At 46.3% G+C, this 21,638-nt stretch overlaps 9 non-coding genes and 1 pseudogene across 9 annotated transcripts; all 10 read right to left on the bottom strand.

Moving 5' to 3' along the window:
- Positions 1-1,287: 1,287 nt before the first annotated feature.
- Positions 1,288-1,478, bottom strand: LOC130347336 (U2 spliceosomal RNA). Its single transcript, XR_008885287.1, has one exon. It is a non-coding gene; the product is annotated as a U2 spliceosomal RNA (small nuclear RNA).
- Positions 1,479-3,564: 2,086 nt separating this feature from the next.
- Positions 3,565-3,755, bottom strand: LOC130347335 (U2 spliceosomal RNA). The gene has a single exon (XR_008885286.1). It is a non-coding gene; the product is annotated as a U2 spliceosomal RNA (small nuclear RNA).
- Positions 3,756-5,825: 2,070 nt separating this feature from the next.
- On the bottom strand, positions 5,826-6,016 carry LOC130347334 (U2 spliceosomal RNA). The gene has a single exon (XR_008885285.1). It is a non-coding gene; the product is annotated as a U2 spliceosomal RNA (small nuclear RNA).
- A 2,094-nt stretch (positions 6,017-8,110) lies between these two features.
- On the bottom strand, positions 8,111-8,301 carry LOC130347333 (U2 spliceosomal RNA). Its single transcript, XR_008885284.1, has one exon. It is a non-coding gene; the product is annotated as a U2 spliceosomal RNA (small nuclear RNA).
- A 2,091-nt stretch (positions 8,302-10,392) lies between these two features.
- Positions 10,393-10,583, bottom strand: LOC130347369 (U2 spliceosomal RNA). Its single transcript, XR_008885317.1, has one exon. It is a non-coding gene; the product is annotated as a U2 spliceosomal RNA (small nuclear RNA).
- A 2,100-nt stretch (positions 10,584-12,683) lies between these two features.
- On the bottom strand, positions 12,684-12,874 carry LOC130347332 (U2 spliceosomal RNA). Its single transcript, XR_008885283.1, has one exon. It is a non-coding gene; the product is annotated as a U2 spliceosomal RNA (small nuclear RNA).
- A 2,091-nt stretch (positions 12,875-14,965) lies between these two features.
- LOC130347331 (U2 spliceosomal RNA) lies at positions 14,966-15,156 on the bottom strand. The gene has a single exon (XR_008885282.1). It is a non-coding gene; the product is annotated as a U2 spliceosomal RNA (small nuclear RNA).
- Positions 15,157-17,250: 2,094 nt separating this feature from the next.
- Positions 17,251-17,441, bottom strand: LOC130347367 (U2 spliceosomal RNA). Its single transcript, XR_008885315.1, has one exon. It is a non-coding gene; the product is annotated as a U2 spliceosomal RNA (small nuclear RNA).
- A 2,086-nt stretch (positions 17,442-19,527) lies between these two features.
- On the bottom strand, positions 19,528-19,718 carry LOC130347313 (U2 spliceosomal RNA). The gene has a single exon (XR_008885270.1). It is a non-coding gene; the product is annotated as a U2 spliceosomal RNA (small nuclear RNA).
- A 694-nt stretch (positions 19,719-20,412) lies between these two features.
- LOC130347314 (U2 spliceosomal RNA) lies at positions 20,413-20,572 on the bottom strand (annotated as a pseudogene).
- Positions 20,573-21,638: the final 1,066 nt, after the last annotated feature.

Raw genomic sequence — 21,638 nt, 5'->3', positions numbered from 1 at the left:
ACAGCAGCGGCTGCAATATCTCAACGGAGAATACGTTTATATCTATGTGTGTGTGTGCGCATATATATATATATATATATATATATATATATATATATATATATTTCTCCGCCGAAATCACTTTTAAACCCATTTCCACCTTTTTTTCCCTTCTCTTCCTCTTACTTTTTTTTCACGTTTTTTTACGTTTTTCTCCTTTTCGCCTCTTTTCTGGGCGTATTATTCTTCTTTTTCTTCTTTTTTTTCGTCTAATGCATACCCCATCAGTGCAGCAATGCTTATTCAATACCGCCAGCAGATGGAGACACTGGGGGATAATTTTCTAAGGATTTATACTGATTTTTCCTGTCTGAATTTGTCGCACAGAAAGTTGCAGGCCAAATATGTGTGACATTTCTGCGACTTTAGCTTCTAGAGCATTTTTACAACATTATACATAGGTGCTGAATACATAAAAAGCGACTGTTCAGCGACAGACAAGTCGCATCGGCTGAAAGTAGGCCAGAATGTCAGTCCATGTTGGAGCAGGTTTAGATACAGTCTAAAGCATAGATCTCAAAGTCTGTGCACAGAATTTAGCAAGGGCCTCGCACCTTCTGATGCATCAGGTAGGTGCACAATAGCATAGCCTAACCCTCTGTACTTTGGTCTATATTGATGCGGGACATAGACAGCCAGCTGATGACCAATCCATTAGTGCAATGGATGGCTGGAAGCATTTGTCTTTGCCTTTGCAATACCACAGAAGCAATGCATGGTCAATGTACAGCAATGACACACCTGTGTGAACAGCCAGGAGACCCCCCCCCCCCCCCCCCCCCCCCATGTTATGTTACATAGTTACATAGTTAGTACGGTCGAAAAAAGACATATGTCCATCACGTTCAACCAGGGAATTAAGGGGTAGGGGTGTGGCGCGATATTGGGGAAGGGATGAGATTTTATATTTCTTCATAAGCATTAATCTTATTTTGTCAATTAGGAACATTCAGCACCCACCCGCTATCAAGGCAGCTGCCTATCATGTCATGCCCTACCTGCACAGGTGTGCTGGCTACTCAAATGATCCAATTAAGGAGGCCATTTAGTCAGCAGCAGCAGAAGTCCTGTGCCTGGACGCTCCAACAGGGGCCAGACACAAGCAGAAGCAGAAGCAGCAGAAGCAGCAGCAGCACCACCTTTTGTTTTTTGGCTGCAGCAGCAGCAAGGCCCACAGGGCTGGCTAGCTGGCTAGCCAGCAAGCAGGTAGCAATGAAAGTAGGAATCTTTCTTTTTAACCCTGTAAGGGGGTGGTGCACTGTACCCGAAGATACTGCCATATCGGGTCAATGCATAGGGCGACGGAAGCAAGCTTCGAAATCGGCCCCCGTTCTCAAAAATCCATTTAATATATGGTCCCCAGATAGGGGACGTATCAGATATTAAACTGATAAGAACAGATACTACACTTGATCTTAGCCAAAAGGCCGAGAAGCGATAACCGTGAAAGGGGCGGGCCCAACAAGGTCCCCTTCATGGGCACTATCACTGCTTGCTGTCAGGGAGGCTGCCAGACAATTTTCCATGCACACTCTGGGCTGGGGGGCAGTCAACCACCAGTACACACAGCAGAACCTAAACCCATACCATTATTGCTAAGCAGCAAGACAGGGGCCCATTGCACTCCCACGGGGCCTTTTTAAATGCAATCCATAACCCGGATTTGCCAGGAACCCTTCTTACTCCTCCTACTTGCATGTGACACTGGGCTTAGGATCTGCATAGGAAACACACACACAAGCACACACCTACCTTTGTTGCCTGCAGATGCCTCCTTGGCTGTCCCCAAACGGTATCAAACCAACACCCACGGGAAGCTGTAAGCATAGAGGACATGCCTGCACCCCATTGGACTTACCTGTGTGGGTTAAATCCGGGTTATTTGACAACCTATGGCGGTGATGGTTCTGCTCAGGCAGAGCAGTGCTGATGCTCCTCATAAAGCTGTCGCTGCTGTGAAGGTTCTAGGTGACATCACAAATCCCTTTGGTTACATACACAACAAAGCTGGGTTGTTGTTGTTTACACTCTGCAAGGCCTGTGGAAGTGAGTGACATCATAGCACTGTAGTTCTGAGGGTTCAAGATGGATGCAACAATCTCCTGTTGCTTCTATGAAGGCCGTAATAGACGACATCACCAAACAGCTCCATAGTCACATACACAGCAAAGGAGAGATGTTGTTTACACCTAGTGATGTCAGTGGTATTGAGTGACATCACAGCACAGTGCTAAGGCTCCTGGGCCTGGACACAGCAGCGGCTGCAATATCTCAACGGAGAATACGTTTATATCTATGTGTGTGTGTGCGCATATATATATATATATATATATATATATATATATATATATATATATTTCTCCGCCGAAATCACTTTTAAACCCATTTCCACCTTTTTTTCCCTTCTCTTCCTCTTACTTTTTTTTCACGTTTTTTTACGTTTTTCTCCTTTTCGCCTCTTTTCTGGGCGTATTATTCTTCTTTTTCTTCTTTTTTTTCGTCTAATGCATACCCCATCAGTGCAGCAATGCTTATTCAATACCGCCAGCAGATGGAGACACTGGGGGATAATTTTCTAAGGATTTATACTGATTTTTCCTGTCTGAATTTGTCGCACAGAAAGTTGCAGGCCAAATATGTGTGACATTTCTGCGACTTTAGCTTCTAGAGCATTTTTACAACATTATACATAGGTGCTGAATACATAAAAAGCGACTGTTCAGCGACAGACAAGTCGCATCGGCTGAAAGTAGGCCAGAATGTCAGTCCATGTTGGAGCAGGTTTAGATACAGTCTAAAGCATAGATCTCAAAGTCTGTGCACAGAATTTAGCAAGGGCCTCGCACCTTCTGATGCATCAGGTAGGTGCACAATAGCATAGCCTAACCCTCTGTACTTTGGTCTATATTGATGCGGGACATAGACAGCCAGCTGATGACCAATCCATTAGTGCAATGGATGGCTGGAAGCATTTGTCTTTGCCTTTGCAATACCACAGAAGCAATGCATGGTCAATGTACAGCAATGACACACCTGTGTGAACAGCCAGGAGACCCCCCCCCCCCCCCCCCATGTTATGTTACATAGTTACATAGTTAGTACGGTCGAAAAAAGACATATGTCCATCACGTTCAACCAGGGAATTAAGGGGTAGGGGTGTGGCGCGATATTGGGGAAGGGATGAGATTTTATATTTCTTCATAAGCATTAATCTTATTTTGTCAATTAGGAACATTCAGCACCCACCCGCTATCAAGGCAGCTGCCTATCATGTCATGCCCTACCTGCACAGGTGTGCTGGCTACTCAAATGATCCAATTAAGGAGGCCATTTAGTCAGCAGCAGCAGAAGTCCTGTGCCTGGACGCTCCAACAGGGGCCAGACACAAGCAGAAGCAGAAGCAGCAGAAGCACCACCTTTTGTTTTTTGGCTGCAGCAGCAGCAAGGCCCACAGGGCTGGCTAGCTGGCTAGCCAGCAAGCAGGTAGCAATGAAAGTAGGAATCTTTCTTTTTAACCCTGTAAGGGGGTGGTGCACTGTACCCGAAGATACTGCCATATCGGGTCAATGCATAGGGCGACGGAAGCAAGCTTCGAAATCGGCCCCCGTTCTCAAAAATCCATTTAATATATGGTCCCCAGATAGGGGACGTATCAGATATTAAACTGATAAGAACAGATACTACACTTGATCTTAGCCAAAAGGCCGAGAAGCGATAACCGTGAAAGGGGCGGGCCCAACAAGGTCCCCTTCATGGGCACTATCACTGCTTGCTGTCAGGGAGGCTGCCAGACAATTTTCCATGCACACTCTGGGCTGGGGGGCAGTCAACCACCAGTACACACAGCAGAACCTAAACCCATACCATTATTGCTAAGCAGCAAGACAGGGGCCCATTGCACTCCCACGGGGCCTTTTTAAATGCAATCCATAACCCGGATTTGCCAGGAACCCTTCTTACTCCTCCTACTTGCATGTGACACTGGGCTTAGGATCTGCATAGGAAACACACACACAAGCACACACCTACCTTTGTTGCCTGCAGATGCCTCCTTGGCTGTCCCCAAACGGTATCAAACCAACACCCACGGGAAGCTGTAAGCATAGAGGACATGCCTGCACCCCATTGGACTTACCTGTGTGGGTTAAATCCGGGTTATTTGACAACCTATGGCGGTGATGGTTCTGCTCAGGCAGAGCAGTGCTGATGCTCCTCATAAAGCTGTCGCTGCTGTGAAGGTTCTAGGTGACATCACAAATCCCTTTGGTTACATACACAACAAAGCTGGGTTGTTGTTGTTTACACTCTGCAAGGCCTGTGGAAGTGAGTGACATCATAGCACTGTAGTTCTGAGGGTTCAAGATGGATGCAACAATCTCCTGTTGCTTCTATGAAGGCCGTAATAGACGACATCACCAAACAGCTCCATAGTCACATACACAGCAAAGGAGAGATGTTGTTTACACCTAGTGATGTCAGTGGTATTGAGTGACATCACAGCACAGTGCTAAGGCTCCTGGGCCTGGACACAGCAGCGGCTGCAATATCTCAACGGAGAATACGTTTATATCTATGTGTGTGTGTGCGCATATATATATATATATATATATATATATATATATTTCTCCGCCGAAATCACTTTTAAACCCATTTCCACCTTTTTTTCCCTTCTCTTCCTCTTACTTTTTTTTCACGTTTTTTTACGTTTTTCTCCTTTTCGCCTCTTTTCTGGGCGTATTATTCTTCTTTTTCTTCTTTTTTTTCGTCTAATGCATACCCCATCAGTGCAGCAATGCTTATTCAATACCGCCAGCAGATGGAGACACTGGGGGATAATTTTCTAAGGATTTATACTGATTTTTCCTGTCTGAATTTGTCGCACAGAAAGTTGCAGGCCAAATATGTGTGACATTTCTGCGACTTTAGCTTCTAGAGCATTTTTACAACATTATACATAGGTGCTGAATACATAAAAAGCGACTGTTCAGCGACAGACAAGTCGCATCGGCTGAAAGTAGGCCAGAATGTCAGTCCATGTTGGAGCAGGTTTAGATACAGTCTAAAGCATAGATCTCAAAGTCTGTGCACAGAATTTAGCAAGGGCCTCGCACCTTCTGATGCATCAGGTAGGTGCACAATAGCATAGCCTAACCCTCTGTACTTTGGTCTATATTGATGCGGGACATAGACAGCCAGCTGATGACCAATCCATTAGTGCAATGGATGGCTGGAAGCATTTGTCTTTGCCTTTGCAATACCACAGAAGCAATGCATGGTCAATGTACAGCAATGACACACCTGTGTGAACAGCCAGGAGACCCCCCCCCCCATGTTATGTTACATAGTTACATAGTTAGTACGGTCGAAAAAAGACATATGTCCATCACGTTCAACCAGGGAATTAAGGGGTAGGGGTGTGGCGCGATATTGGGGAAGGGATGAGATTTTATATTTCTTCATAAGCATTAATCTTATTTTGTCAATTAGGAACATTCAGCACCCACCCGCTATCAAGGCAGCTGCCTATCATGTCATGCCCTACCTGCACAGGTGTGCTGGCTACTCAAATGATCCAATTAAGGAGGCCATTTAGTCAGCAGCAGCAGAAGTCCTGTGCCTGGACGCTCCAACAGGGGCCAGACACAAGCAGAAGCAGCAGAAGCAGCAGCAGCACCACCTTTTGTTTTTTGGCTGCAGCAGCAGCAAGGCCCACAGGGCTGGCTAGCTGGCTAGCCAGCAAGCAGGTAGCAATGAAAGTAGGAATCTTTCTTTTTAACCCTGTAAGGGGGTGGTGCACTGTACCCGAAGATACTGCCATATCGGGTCAATGCATAGGGCGACGGAAGCAAGCTTCGAAATCGGCCCCCGTTCTCAAAAATCCATTTAATATATGGTCCCCAGATAGGGGACGTATCAGATATTAAACTGATAAGAACAGATACTACACTTGATCTTAGCCAAAAGGCCGAGAAGCGATAACCGTGAAAGGGGCGGGCCCAACAAGGTCCCCTTCATGGGCACTATCACTGCTTGCTGTCAGGGAGGCTGCCAGACAATTTTCCATGCACACTCTGGGCTGGGGGGCAGTCAACCACCAGTACACACAGCAGAACCTAAACCCATACCATTATTGCTAAGCAGCAAGACAGGGGCCCATTGCACTCCCACGGGGCCTTTTTAAATGCAATCCATAACCCGGATTTGCCAGGAACCCTTCTTACTCCTCCTACTTGCATGTGACACTGGGCTTAGGATCTGCATAGGAAACACACACACAAGCACACACCTACCTTTGTTGCCTGCAGATGCCTCCTTGGCTGTCCCCAAACGGTATCAAACCAACACCCACGGGAAGCTGTAAGCATAGAGGACATGCCTGCACCCCATTGGACTTACCTGTGTGGGTTAAATCCGGGTTATTTGACAACCTATGGCGGTGATGGTTCTGCTCAGGCAGAGCAGTGCTGATGCTCCTCATAAAGCTGTCGCTGCTGTGAAGGTTCTAGGTGACATCACAAATCCCTTTGGTTACATACACAACAAAGCTGGGTTGTTGTTGTTTACACTCTGCAAGGCCTGTGGAAGTGAGTGACATCATAGCACTGTAGTTCTGAGGGTTCAAGATGGATGCAACAATCTCCTGTTGCTTCTATGAAGGCCGTAATAGACGACATCACCAAACAGCTCCATAGTCACATACACAGCAAAGGAGAGATGTTGTTTACACCTAGTGATGTCAGTGGTATTGAGTGACATCACAGCACAGTGCTAAGGCTCCTGGGCCTGGACACAGCAGCGGCTGCAATATCTCAACGGAGAATACGTTTATATCTATGTGTGTGTGTGCGCATATATATATATATATATATATATATATATATATATATTTCTCCGCCGAAATCACTTTTAAACCCATTTCCACCTTTTTTTCCCTTCTCTTCCTCTTACTTTTTTTTCACGTTTTTTTACGTTTTTCTCCTTTTCGCCTCTTTTCTGGGCGTATTATTCTTCTTTTTCTTCTTTTTTTTCGTCTAATGCATACCCCATCAGTGCAGCAATGCTTATTCAATACCGCCAGCAGATGGAGACACTGGGGGATAATTTTCTAAGGATTTATACTGATTTTTCCTGTCTGAATTTGTCGCACAGAAAGTTGCAGGCCAAATATGTGTGACATTTCTGCGACTTTAGCTTCTAGAGCATTTTTACAACATTATACATAGGTGCTGAATACATAAAAAGCGACTGTTCAGCGACAGACAAGTCGCATCGGCTGAAAGTAGGCCAGAATGTCAGTCCATGTTGGAGCAGGTTTAGATACAGTCTAAAGCATAGATCTCAAAGTCTGTGCACAGAATTTAGCAAGGGCCTCGCACCTTCTGATGCATCAGGTAGGTGCACAATAGCATAGCCTAACCCTCTGTACTTTGGTCTATATTGATGCGGGACATAGACAGCCAGCTGATGACCAATCCATTAGTGCAATGGATGGCTGGAAGCATTTGTCTTTGCCTTTGCAATACCACAGAAGCAATGCATGGTCAATGTACAGCAATGACACACCTGTGTGAACAGCCAGGAGACCCCCCCCCCCCCCCCCCCCCATGTTATGTTACATAGTTACATAGTTAGTACGGTCGAAAAAAGACATATGTCCATCACGTTCAACCAGGGAATTAAGGGGTAGGGGTGTGGCGCGATATTGGGGAAGGGATGAGATTTTATATTTCTTCATAAGCATTAATCTTATTTTGTCAATTAGGAACATTCAGCACCCACCCGCTATCAAGGCAGCTGCCTATCATGTCATGCCCTACCTGCACAGGTGTGCTGGCTACTCAAATGATCCAATTAAGGAGGCCATTTAGTCAGCAGCAGCAGAAGTCCTGTGCCTGGATGCTCCAACAGGGGCCAGACACAAGCAGAAGCAGAAGCAGCAGAAGCAGCAGCAGCACCACCTTTTGTTTTTTGGCTGCAGCAGCAGCAAGGCCCACAGGGCTGGCTAGCTGGCTGGCTAGCCAGCAAGCAGGTAGCAATGAAAGTAGGAATCTTTCTTTTTAACCCTGTAAGGGGGTGGTGCACTGTACCCGAAGATACTGCCATATCGGGTCAATGCATAGGGCGACGGAAGCAAGCTTCGAAATCGGCCCCCGTTCTCAAAAATCCATTTAATATATGGTCCCCAGATAGGGGACGTATCAGATATTAAACTGATAAGAACAGATACTACACTTGATCTTAGCCAAAAGGCCGAGAAGCGATAACCGTGAAAGGGGCGGGCCCAACAAGGTCCCCTTCATGGGCACTATCACTGCTTGCTGTCAGGGAGGCTGCCAGACAATTTTCCATGCACACTCTGGGCTGGGGGGCAGTCAACCACCAGTACACACAGCAGAACCTAAACCCATACCATTATTGCTAAGCAGCAAGACAGGGGCCCATTGCACTCCCACGGGGCCTTTTTAAATGCAATCCATAACCCGGATTTGCCAGGAACCCTTCTTACTCCTCCTACTTGCATGTGACACTGGGCTTAGGATCTGCATAGGAAACACACACACAAGCACACACCTACCTTTGTTGCCTGCAGATGCCTCCTTGGCTGTCCCCAAACGGTATCAAACCAACACCCACGGGAAGCTGTAAGCATAGAGGACATGCCTGCACCCCATTGGACTTACCTGTGTGGGTTAAATCCGGGTTATTTGACAACCTATGGCGGTGATGGTTCTGCTCAGGCAGAGCAGTGCTGATGCTCCTCATAAAGCTGTCGCTGCTGTGAAGGTTCTAGGTGACATCACAAATCCCTTTGGTTACATACACAACAAAGCTGGGTTGTTGTTGTTTACACTCTGCAAGGCCTGTGGAAGTGAGTGACATCATAGCACTGTAGTTCTGAGGGTTCAAGATGGATGCAACAATCTCCTGTTGCTTCTATGAAGGCCGTAATAGACGACATCACCAAACAGCTCCATAGTCACATACACAGCAAAGGAGAGATGTTGTTTACACCTAGTGATGTCAGTGGTATTGAGTGACATCACAGCACAGTGCTAAGGCTCCTGGGCCTGGACACAGCAGCGGCTGCAATATCTCAACGGAGAATACGTTTATATCTATGTGTGTGTGTGCGCATATATATATATATATATATATATATATATATATATATATATTTCTCCGCCGAAATCACTTTTAAACCCATTTCCACCTTTTTTTCCCTTCTCTTCCTCTTACTTTTTTTTCACGTTTTTTTACGTTTTTCTCCTTTTTGCCTCTTTTCTGGGCGTATTATTCTTCTTTTTCTTCTTTTTTTTCGTCTAATGCATACCCCATCAGTGCAGCAATGCTTATTCAATACCGCCAGCAGATGGAGACACTGGGGGATAATTTTCTAAGGATTTATACTGATTTTTCCTGTCTGAATTTGTCGCACAGAAAGTTGCAGGCCAAATATGTGTGACATTTCTGCGACTTTAGCTTCTAGAGCATTTTTACAACATTATACATAGGTGCTGAATACATAAAAAGCGACTGTTCAGCGACAGACAAGTCGCATCGGCTGAAAGTAGGCCAGAATGTCAGTCCATGTTGGAGCAGGTTTAGATACAGTCTAAAGCATAGATCTCAAAGTCTGTGCACAGAATTTAGCAAGGGCCTCGCACCTTCTGATGCATCAGGTAGGTGCACAATAGCATAGCCTAACCCTCTGTACTTTGGTCTATATTGATGCGGGACATAGACAGCCAGCTGATGACCAATCCATTAGTGCAATGGATGGCTGGAAGCATTTGTCTTTGCCTTTGCAATACCACAGAAGCAATGCATGGTCAATGTACAGCAATGACACACCTGTGTGAACAGCCAGGAGACCCCCCCCCCCCCCCCCCATGTTATGTTACATAGTTACATAGTTAGTACGGTCGAAAAAAGACATATGTCCATCACGTTCAACCAGGGAATTAAGGGGTAGGGGTGTGGCGCGATATTGGGGAAGGGATGAGATTTTATATTTCTTCATAAGCATTAATCTTATTTTGTCAATTAGGAACATTCAGCACCCACCCGCTATCAAGGCAGCTGCCTATCATGTCATGCCCTACCTGCACAGGTGTGCTGGCTACTCAAATGATCCAATTAAGGAGGCCATTTAGTCAGCAGCAGCAGAAGTCCTGTGCCTGGACGCTCCAACAGGGGCCAGACACAAGCAGAAGCAGAAGCAGCAGAAGCAGCAGCAGCACCACCTTTTGTTTTTTGGCTGCAGCAGCAGCAAGGCCCACAGGGCTGGCTAGCTGGCTAGCCAGCAAGCAGGTAGCAATGAAAGTAGGAATCTTTCTTTTTAACCCTGTAAGGGGGTGGTGCACTGTACCTGAAGATACTGCCATATCGGGTCAATGCATAGGGCGACGGAAGCAAGCTTCGAAATCGGCCCCCGTTCTCAAAAATCCATTTAATATATGGTCCCCAGATAGGGGACGTATCAGATATTAAACTGATAAGAACAGATACTACACTTGATCTTAGCCAAAAGGCCGAGAAGCGATAACCGTGAAAGGGGCGGGCCCAACAAGGTCCCCTTCATGGGCACTATCACTGCTTGCTGTCAGGGAGGCTGCCAGACAATTTTCCATGCACACTCTGGGCTGGGGGGCAGTCAACCACCAGTACACACAGCAGAACCTAAACCCATACCATTATTGCTAAGCAGCAAGACAGGGGCCCATTGCACTCCCACGGGGCCTTTTTAAATGCAATCCATAACCCGGATTTGCCAGGAACCCTTCTTACTCCTCCTACTTGCATGTGACACTGGGCTTAGGATCTGCATAGGAAACACACACACAAGCACACACCTACCTTTGTTGCCTGCAGATGCCTCCTTGGCTGTCCCCAAACGGTATCAAACCAACACCCACGGGAAGCTGTAAGCATAGAGGACATGCCTGCACCCCATTGGACTTACCTGTGTGGGTTAAATCCGGGTTATTTGACAACCTATGGCGGTGATGGTTCTGCTCAGGCAGAGCAGTGCTGATGCTCCTCATAAAGCTGTCGCTGCTGTGAAGGTTCTAGGTGACATCACAAATCCCTTTGGTTACATACACAACAAAGCTGGGTTGTTGTTGTTTACACTCTGCAAGGCCTGTGGAAGTGAGTGACATCATAGCACTGTAGTTCTGAGGGTTCAAGATGGATGCAACAATCTCCTGTTGCTTCTATGAAGGCCGTAATAGACGACATCACCAAACAGCTCCATAGTCACATACACAGCAAAGGAGAGATGTTGTTTACACCTAGTGATGTCAGTGGTATTGAGTGACATCACAGCACAGTGCTAAGGCTCCTGGGCCTGGACACAGCAGCGGCTGCAATATCTCAACGGAGAATACGTTTATATCTATGTGTGTGTGTGCGCATATATATATATATATATATATATATATATATATATATATATATATATATATATATATATTTCTCCGCCGAAATCACTTTTAAACCCATTTCCACCTTTTTTTCCCTTCTCTTCCTCTTACTTTTTTTTCACGTTTTTTTACGTTTTTCTCCTTTTCGCCTCTTTTCTGGGCGTATTATTCTTCTTTTTCTTCTTTTTTTTCGTCTAATGCATACCCCATCAGTGCAGCAATGCTTATTCAATACCGCCAGCAGATGGAGACACTGGGGGATAATTTTCTAAGGATTTATACTGATTTTTCCTGTCTGAATTTGTCGCACAGAAAGTTGCAGGCCAAATATGTGTGACATTTCTGCGACTTTAGCTTCTAGAGCATTTTTACAACATTATACATAGGTGCTGAATACATAAAAAGCGACTGTTCAGCGACAGACAAGTCGCATCGGCTGAAAGTAGGCCAGAATGTCAGTCCATGTTGGAGCAGGTTTAGATACAGTCTAAAGCATAGATCTCAAAGTCTGTGCACAGAATTTAGCAAGGGCCTCGCACCTTCTGATGCATCAGGTAGGTGCACAATAGCATAGCCTAACCCTCTGTACTTTGGTCTATATTGATGCGGGACATAGACAGCCAGCTGATGACCAATCCATTAGTGCAATGGATGGCTGGAAGCATTTGTCTTTGCCTTTGCAATACCACAGAAGCAATGCATGGTCAATGTACAGCAATGACACACCTGTGTGAACAGCCAGGAGACCCCCCCCCCCCCCCCCCATGTTATGTTACATAGTTACATAGTTAGTACGGTCGAAAAAAGACATATGTCCATCACGTTCAACCAGGGAATTAAGGGGTAGGGGTGTGGCGCGATATTGGGGAAGGGATGAGATTTTATATTTCTTCATAAGCATTAATCTTATTTTGTCAATTAGGAACATTCAGCACCCACCCGCTATCAAGGCAGCTGCCTATCATGTCATGCCCTACCTGCACAGGTGTGCTGGCTACTCAAATGATCCAATTAAGGAGGCCATTTAGTCAGCAGCAGCAGAAGTCCTGTGCCTGGACGCTCCAACAGGGGCCAGACACAAGCAGAAGCAGAAGCAGCAGAAGCACCACCTTTTGTTTTTTGGCTGCAGCAGCAGCAAGGCCCACAGGGCTGGCTAGCTGGCTAGCCAGCAAGCAGGTAGCAATGAAAGTAGGAATCTTTCTTTTTAACCCTGTAAGGGGGTGGTGCACTGTACCCGAAGATACTGCCATATCGGGTCAATGCATAGGGCGACGGAAGCAAGCTTCGAAATCGGCCCCCGTTCTCAAAAATCCATTTAATATATGGTCCCCAGATAGGGGACGTATCAGATATTAAACTGATAAGAACAGATACTACACTTGATCTTAGCCAAAAGGCCGAGAAGCGATAACCGTGAAAGGGGCGGGCCCAACAAGGTCCCCTTCATGGGCACTATCACTGCTTGCTGTCAGGGAGGCTGCCAGACAATTTTCCATGCACACTCTGGGCTGGGGGGCAGTCAACCACCAGTACACACAGCAGAACCTAAACCCATACCATTATTGCTAAGCAGCAAGACAGGGGCCCATTGCACTCCCACGGGGCCTTTTTAAATGCAATCCATAACCCGGATTTGCCAGGAACCCTTCTTACTCCTCCTACTTGCATGTGACACTGGGCTTAGGATCTGCATAGGAAACACACACACAAGCACACACCTACCTTTGTTGCCTGCAGATGCCTCCTTGGCTGTCCCCAAACGGTATCAAACCAACACCCACGGGAAGCTGTAAGCATAGAGGACATGCCTGCACCCCATTGGACTTACCTGTGTGGGTTAAATCCGGGTTATTTGACAACCTATGGCGGTGATGGTTCTGCTCAGGCAGAGCAGTGCTGATGCTCCTCATAAAGCTGTCGCTGCTGTGAAGGTTCTAGGTGACATCACAAATCCCTTTGGTTACATACACAACAAAGCTGGGTTGTTGTTGTTTACACTCTGCAAGGCCTGTGGAAGTGAGTGACATCATAGCACTGTAGTTCTGAGGGTTCAAGATGGATGCAACAATCTCCTGTTGCTTCTATGAAGGCCGTAATAGACGACATCACCAAACAGCTCCATAGTCACATACACAGCAAAGGAGAGATGTTGTTTACACCTAGTGATGTCAGTGGTATTGAGTGACATCACAGCACAGTGCTAAGGCTCCTGGGCCTGGACACAGCAGCGGCTGCAATATCTCAACGGAGAATACGTTTATATCTATGTGTGTGTGTGCGCATATATATATATATATATATATATATATATATATATATATATATATATTTCTCCGCCGAAATCACTTTTAAACCCATTTCCACCTTTTTTTCCCTTCTCTTCCTCTTACTTTTTTTTCACGTTTTTTTACGTTTTTCTCCTTTTCGCCTCTTTTCTGGGCGTATTATTCTTCTTTTTCTTCTTTTTTTTCGTCTAATGCATACCCCATCAGTGCAGCAATGCTTATTCAATACCGCCAGCAGATGGAGACACTGGGGGATAATTTTCTAAGGATTTATACTGATTTTTCCTGTCTGAATTTGTCGCACAGAAAGTTGCAGGCCAAATATGTGTGACATTTCTGCGACTTTAGCTTCTAGAGCATTTTTACAACATTATACATAGGTGCTGAATACATAAAAAGCGACTGTTCAGCGACAGACAAGTCGCATCGGCTGAAAGTAGGCCAGAATGTCAGTCCATGTTGGAGCAGGTTTAGATACAGTCTAAAGCATAGATCTCAAAGTCTGTGCACAGAATTTAGCAAGGGCCTCGCACCTTCTGATGCATCAGGTAGGTGCACAATAGCATAGCCTAACCCTCTGTACTTTGGTCTATATTGATGCGGGACATAGACAGCCAGCTGATGACCAATCCATTAGTGCAATGGATGGCTGGAAGCATTTGTCTTTGCCTTTGCAATACCACAGAAGCAATGCATGGTCAATGTACAGCAATGACACACCTGTGTGAACAGCCAGGAGACCCCCCCCCCCCCCCCCCATGTTATGTTACATAGTTACATAGTTAGTACGGTCGAAAAAAGACATATGTCCATCACGTTCAACCAGGGAATTAAGGGGTAGGGGTGTGGCGCGATATTGGGGAAGGGATGAGATTTTATATTTCTTCATAAGCATTAATCTTATTTTGTCAATTAGGAACATTCAGCACCCACCCGCTATCAAGGCAGCTGCCTATCATGTCATGCCCTACCTGCACAGGTGTGCTGGCTACTCAAATGATCCAATTAAGGAGGCCATTTAGTCAGCAGCAGCAGAAGTCCTGTGCCTGGACGCTCCAACAGGGGCCAGACACAAGCAGAAGCAGCAGAAGCAGCAGCAGCACCACCTTTTGTTTTTTGGCTGCAGCAGCAGCAAGGCCCACAGGGCTGGCTAGCTGGCTAGCCAGCAAGCAGGTAGCAATGAAAGTAGGAATCTTTCTTTTTAACCCTGTAAGGGGGTGGTGCACTGTACCCGAAGATACTGCCATATCGGGTCAATGCATAGGGCGACGGAAGCAAGCTTCGAAATCGGCCCCCGTTCTCAAAAATCCATTTAATATATGGTCCCCAGATAGGGGACGTATCAGATATTAAACTGATAAGAACAGATACTACACTTGATCTTAGCCAAAAGGCCGAGAAGCGATAACCGTGAAAGGGGCGGGCCCAACAAGGTCCCCTTCATGGGCACTATCACTGCTTGCTGTCAGGGAGGCTGCCAGACAATTTTCCATGCACACTCTGGGCTGGGGGGCAGTCAACCACCAGTACACACAGCAGAACCTAAACCCATACCATTATTGCTAAGCAGCAAGACAGGGGCCCATTGCACTCCCACGGGGCCTTTTTAAATGCAATCCATAACCCGGATTTGCCAGGAACCCTTCTTACTCCTCCTACTTGCATGTGACACTGGGCTTAGGATCTGCATAGGAAACACACACACAAGCACACACCTACCTTTGTTGCCTGCAGATGCCTCCTTGGCTGTCCCCAAACGGTATCAAACCAACACCCACGGGAAGCTGTAAGCATAGAGGACATGCCTGCACCCCATTGGACTTACCTGTGTGGGTTAAATCCGGGTTATTTGACAACCTATGGCGGTGATGGTTCTGCTCAGGCAGAGCAGTGCTGATGCTCCTCATAAAGCTGTCGCTGCTGTGAAGGTTCTAGGTGACATCACAAATCCCTTTGGTTACATACACAACAAAGCTGGGTTGTTGTTGTTTACACTCTGCAAGGCCTGTGGAAGTGAGTGACATCATAGCACTGTAGTTCTGAGGGTTCAAGATGGATGCAACAATCTCCTGTTGCTTCTATGAAGGCCGTAATAGACGACATCACCAAACAGCTCCATAGTCACATACACAGCAAAGGAGAGATGTTGTTTACACCTAGTGATGTCAGTGGTATTGAGTGACATCACAGCACAGTGCTAAGGCTCCTGGGCCTGGACACAGCAGCGGCTGCAATATCTCAACGGAGAATACGTTTATATCTATGTGTGTGTGTGCGCATATATATATATATATATATATATATATATATATATATATATATATTTCTCCGCCGAAATCACTTTTAAACCCATTTCCACCTTTTTTTCCCTTCTCTTCCTCTTACTTTTTTTTCACGTTTTTTTACGTTTTTCTCCTTTTCGCCTCTTTTCTGGGCGTATTATTCTTCTTTTTCTTCTTTTTTTTCGTCTAATGCATACCCCATCAGTGCAGCAATGCTTATTCAATACCGCCAGCAGATGGAGACACTGGGGGATAATTTTCTAAGGATTTATACTGATTTTTCCTGTCTGAATTTGTCGCACAGAAAGTTGCAGGCCAAATATGTGTGACATTTCTGCGACTTTAGCTTCTAGAGCATTTTTACAACATTATACATAGGTGCTGAATACATAAAAAGCGACTGTTCAGCGACAGACAAGTCGCATCGGCTGAAAGTAGGCCAGAATGTCAGTCCATGTTGGAGCAGGTTTAGATACAGTCTAAAGCATAGATCTCAAAGTCTGTGCACAGAATTTAGCAAGGGCCTCGCACCTTCTGATGCATCAGGTAGGTGCACAATAGCATAGCCTAACCCTCTGTACTTTGGTCTATATTGATGCGGGACATAGACAGCCAGCTGATGACCAATCCATTAGTGCAATGGATGGCTGGAAGCATTTGTCTTTGCCTTTGCAATACCACAGAAGCAATGCATGGTCAATGTACAGCAATGACACACCTGTGTGAACAGCCAGGAGACCCCCCCCCCCCCCATGTTATGTTACATAGTTACATAGTTAGTACGGTCGAAAAAAGACATATGTCCATCACGTCCAACCAGGGAATTAAGGGGTAGGGGTGTGGCGCGATATTGGGGAAGGGATGAGATTTTATATTTCTTCATAAGCATTAATCTTATTTTGTCAATTAGGAACATTCAGCACCCACCCGCTATCAAGGCAGCTGCCTATCATGTCATGCCCTACCTGCACAGGTGTGCTGGCTACTCAAATGATCCAATTAAGGAGGCCATTTAGTCAGCAGCAGCAGCAGAAGTCCTGTGCCTGGACGCTCCAACAGGGGCCAGACACAAGCAGAAGCAGAAGCAGCAGAAGCAGCAGCAGCACCACCTTTTGTTTTTTGGCTGCAGCAGCAGCAAGGCCCACAGGGCTGGCTAGCTGGCTAGCCAGCAAGCAGGTAGCAATGAAAGTAGGAATCTTTCTTTTTAACCCTGTAAGGGGGTGGTGCACTGTACCCAAAGATACTGCCATATCGGGTCAATGCATAGGGCGACGGAAGCAAGCTTCGAAATCGGCCCCCGTTCTCAAAAATCCATTTAATATATGGTCCCCAGATAGGGGACGTATCAGATATTAAACTGATAAGAACAGATACTACACTTGATCTTAGCCAAAAGGCCGAGAAGCGATAACTGTGAAAGGGGCGGGCCCAACAAGGTCCCCTTCATGGGCACTATCACTGCTTGCTGTCAGGGAGGCTGCCAGACAATTTTCCATGCACACTCTGGGCTGGGGGGCAGTCAACCACCAGTACACACAGCAGAACCTAAACCCATACCATTATTGCTAAGCAGCAAGACAGGGGCCCATTGCACTCCCACGGGGCCTTTTTAAATGCAATCCATAACCCGGATTTGCCAGGAACCCTTCTTACTCCTCCTACTTGCATGTGACACTGGGCTTAGGATCTGCATAGGAAACACACACACAAGCACACACCTACCTTTGTTGCCTGCAGATGCCTCCTTGGCTGTCCCCAAACGGTATCAAACCAACACCCACGGGAAGCTGTAAGCATAGAGGACATGCCTGCACCCCATTGGACTTACCTGTGTGGGTTAAATCCGGGTTATTTGACAACCTATGGCGGTGATGGTTCTGCTCAGGCAGAGCAGTGCTGATGCTCCTCATAAAGCTGTCGCTGCTGTGAAGGTTCTAGGTGACATCACAAATCCCTTTGGTTACATACACAACAAAGCTGGGTTGTTGTTGTTTACACTCTGCAAGGCCTGTGGAAGTGAGTGACATCATAGCACTGTAGTTCTGAGGGTTCAAGATGGATGCAACAATCTCCTGTTGCTTCTATGAAGGCCGTAATAGACGACATCACCAAACAGCTCCATAGTCACATACACAGCAAAGGAGAGATGTTGTTTACACCTAGTGATGTCAGTGGTATTGAGTGACATCACAGCACAGTGCTAAGGCTCCTGGGCCTGGACACAGCAGCGGCTGCAATATCTCAACGGAGAATACGTTTATATCTATGTGTGTGTGTGCGCATATATATATATATATATATATATATATATATATATATTTCTCCGCCGAAATCACTTTTAAACCCATTTCCACCTTTTTTTCCCTTCTCTTCCTCTTACTTTTTTTTCACGTTTTTTTAAGTTTTTCTCCTTTTCGCCTCTTTTCTGGGCGTATTATTCTTCTTTTTCTTCTTTTTTTTCGTCTAATGCATACCCCATCAGTGCAGCAATGCTTATTCAATACCGCCAGCAGATGGAGACACTGGGGGATAATTTTCTAAGGATTTATACTGATTTTTCCTGTCTGAATTTGTCGCACAGAAAGTTGCAGGCCAAATATGTGTGACATTTCTGCGACTTTAGCTTCTAGAGCATTTTTACAACATTATACATAGGTGCTGAATACATAAAAAGCGACTGTTCAGCGACAGACAAGTCGCATCGGCTGAAAGTAGGCCAGAATGTCAGTCCATGTTGGAGCAGGTTTAGATACAGTCTAAAGCATAGATCTCAAAGTCTGTGCACAGAATTTAGCAAGGGCCTCGCACCTTCTGATGCATCAGGTAGGTGCACAATAGCATAGCCTAACCCTCTGTACTTTGGTCTATATTGATGCGGGACATAGACAGCCAGCTGATGACCAATCCATTAGTGCAATGGATGGCTGGAAGCATTTGTCTTTGCCTTTGCAATACCACAGAAGCAATGCATGGTCAATGTACAGCAATGACACACCTGTGTGAACAGCCAGGAGACCCCCCCCCCCCCCCCCATGTTATGTTACATAGTTACATAGTTAGTACGGTCGAAAAAAGACATATGTCCATCACGTTCAACCAGGGAATTAAGGGGTAGGGGTGTGGCGCGATATTGGGGAAGGGATGAGATTTTATATTTCTTCATAAGCATTAATCTTATTTTGTCAATTAGGAACATTCAGCACCCACCCGCTATCAAGGCAGCTGCCTATCATGTCATGCCCTACCTGCACAGGTGTGCTGGCTACTCAAATGATCCAATTAAGGAGGCCATTTAGTCCTGAAGTCCAGAAGTCCTGTGCCTGGACGCTCCAACAGGGGCCAGACACAAGCAGAAGCAGAAGCAGCAGAAGCAGCAGCAGCACCACCTTTTGTTTTTTGGCTGCAGCAGCAGCAAGGCCCACAGGGCTGGCTAGCTGGCTAGCCAGCAAGCAGGTAGCAATGAAAGTAGGAATCTTTCTTTTTAACCCTGTAAGGGGGTGGTGCACTGTACCCGAAGATACTGCCATATCGGGTCAATGCATACGGCGACGGAAGCAAGCTTCGAAATCGGCCCCCGTTCTCAAAAATCCATTTAATATATGGTCCCCAGATAGGGGACGTATCAGATATTAAACTGATAAGAACAGATTTTTTTTTTTTTTTTTTTTTTTTTATCTAAAGCCGAGGAACGTGCTTTCGATTCACCCAAAGTGCAAGAAAAAGTGCAAACGTGTTACACTAAAAAAAACGTGCACAAAGGATGCGGTCTATCGCAAGCCCTTCTCCGATAGGAGAGAGGCCCCCCAACAAACCTTACCCTTCGCCTCCGGACCAAAAGGTACCTGCGAGGTTCCAGGTTCGATGTCCCTTTTCGCCGAAGCTACTAGGGGACCACAAATGCTCCCGGCATCCCCCTTGGCGTTAGCCAAGGTATCTGCCCGCAGAGCCGATTACGGTAGGTACCCTGCCAAAGCAGGAGTACCCGGGGTGTTTGCAGGGAGGTGCGGAACCTAATGGCCACACACACCTCCCCTAGACCGCCAGGAGGGACACCCAGAAGGGCTACCGCATCCTGACAAATCCTGTGAACACACAACACGCAAAAAGTGACACAGTGAGACAAAAAAGAAATAAATAAGTGAATGTGTGCAGATATACTGCCCGGACATCCGGCCGGATCTATAAAAATTTCTCTGATCCTAGCCAGAAGGCCGGGAATCAAGAGGTGAGTGCCACAAGGTGAAGAGATTATGGTGCCCGTGCTTCAACTCAGTGAGTCTATTCTCCCAGTGAGTTTCGGCACCTCGGGGTCACCACTCCCCGAGGCACAAAAGTACCTCGGCTCTAGACCCTCTCAGCCTCATGGCGAGACCCGGAGGGAACAGGTCACATCGGGGCAGCCGTCGAGCTGATTCCTCAGAACCAGCCCCGGAAAGCCCTGGTACACCTGCATCCTCCATGCAGCACCCATCCCCACCAGCATGAAAACTGATAAGAACAGATACTACACTTGATCTTAGCCAAAAGGCCGAGAAGCGATAACCGTGAAAGGGGCGGGCCCAACAAGGTCCCCTTCATGGGCACTATCACTGCTTGCTGTCAGGGAGGCTGCCAGACAATTTTCCATGCACACTCTGGGCTGGGGGGCAGTCAACCACCAGTACACACAGCAGAACCTAAACCCATACCATTATTGCTAAGCAGCAAGACAGGGGCCCATTGCACTCCCACGGGGCCTTTTTAAATGCAATCCATAACCCGGATTTGCCAGGAACCCTTCTTACTCCTCCTACTTGCATGTGACACTGGGCTTAGGATCTGCATAGGAAACACACACACAAGCACACACCTACCTTTGTTGCCTGCAGATGCCTCCTTGGCTGTCCCCAAACGGTATCAAACCAACACCCACGGGAAGCTGTAAGCATAGAGGACATGCCTGCACCCCATTGGACTTACCTGTGTGGGTTAAATCCGGGTTATTTGACAACCTATGGCGGTGATGGTTCTGCTCAGGCAGAGCAGTGCTGATGCTCCTCATAAAGCTGTCGCTGCTGTGAAGGTTCTAGGTGACATCACAAATCCCTTTGGTTACATACACAACAAAGCTGGGTTGTTGTTGTTTACACTCTGCAAGGCCTGTGGAAGTGAGTGACATCATAGCACTGTAGTTCTGAGGGTTCAAGATGGATGCAACAATCTCCTGTTGCTTCTATGAAGGCCGTAATAGACGACATCACCAAACAGCTCCATAGTCACATACACAGCAAAGGAGAGATGTTGTTTACACCTAGTGATGTCAGTGGTATTGAGTGACATCACAGCACAGTGCTAAGGCTCCTGGGCCTGGACACAGCAGCGGCTGCAATATCTCAACGGAGAATACGTTTATATCTATGTGTGTGTGTGCGCATATATATATATATATATATATATATATATATATATATATATATATTTCTCCGCCGAAATCACTTTTAAACCCATTTCCACCTTTTTTTCCCTTCTCTTCCTCTTACTTTTTTTTCACGTTTTTTTACGTTTTTCTCCTTTTTGCCTCTTTTCTGGGCGTATTATTCTTCTTTTTCTTCTTTTTTTTCGTCTAA

Source organism: Hyla sarda, unplaced genomic scaffold, assembly GCF_029499605.1.
Source record: "Hyla sarda isolate aHylSar1 unplaced genomic scaffold, aHylSar1.hap1 scaffold_834, whole genome shotgun sequence".
NCBI lineage: Eukaryota > Metazoa > Chordata > Amphibia > Anura > Hylidae > Hyla > Hyla sarda.
This window is presented reverse-complemented; position numbering and strand designations above follow the sequence as displayed.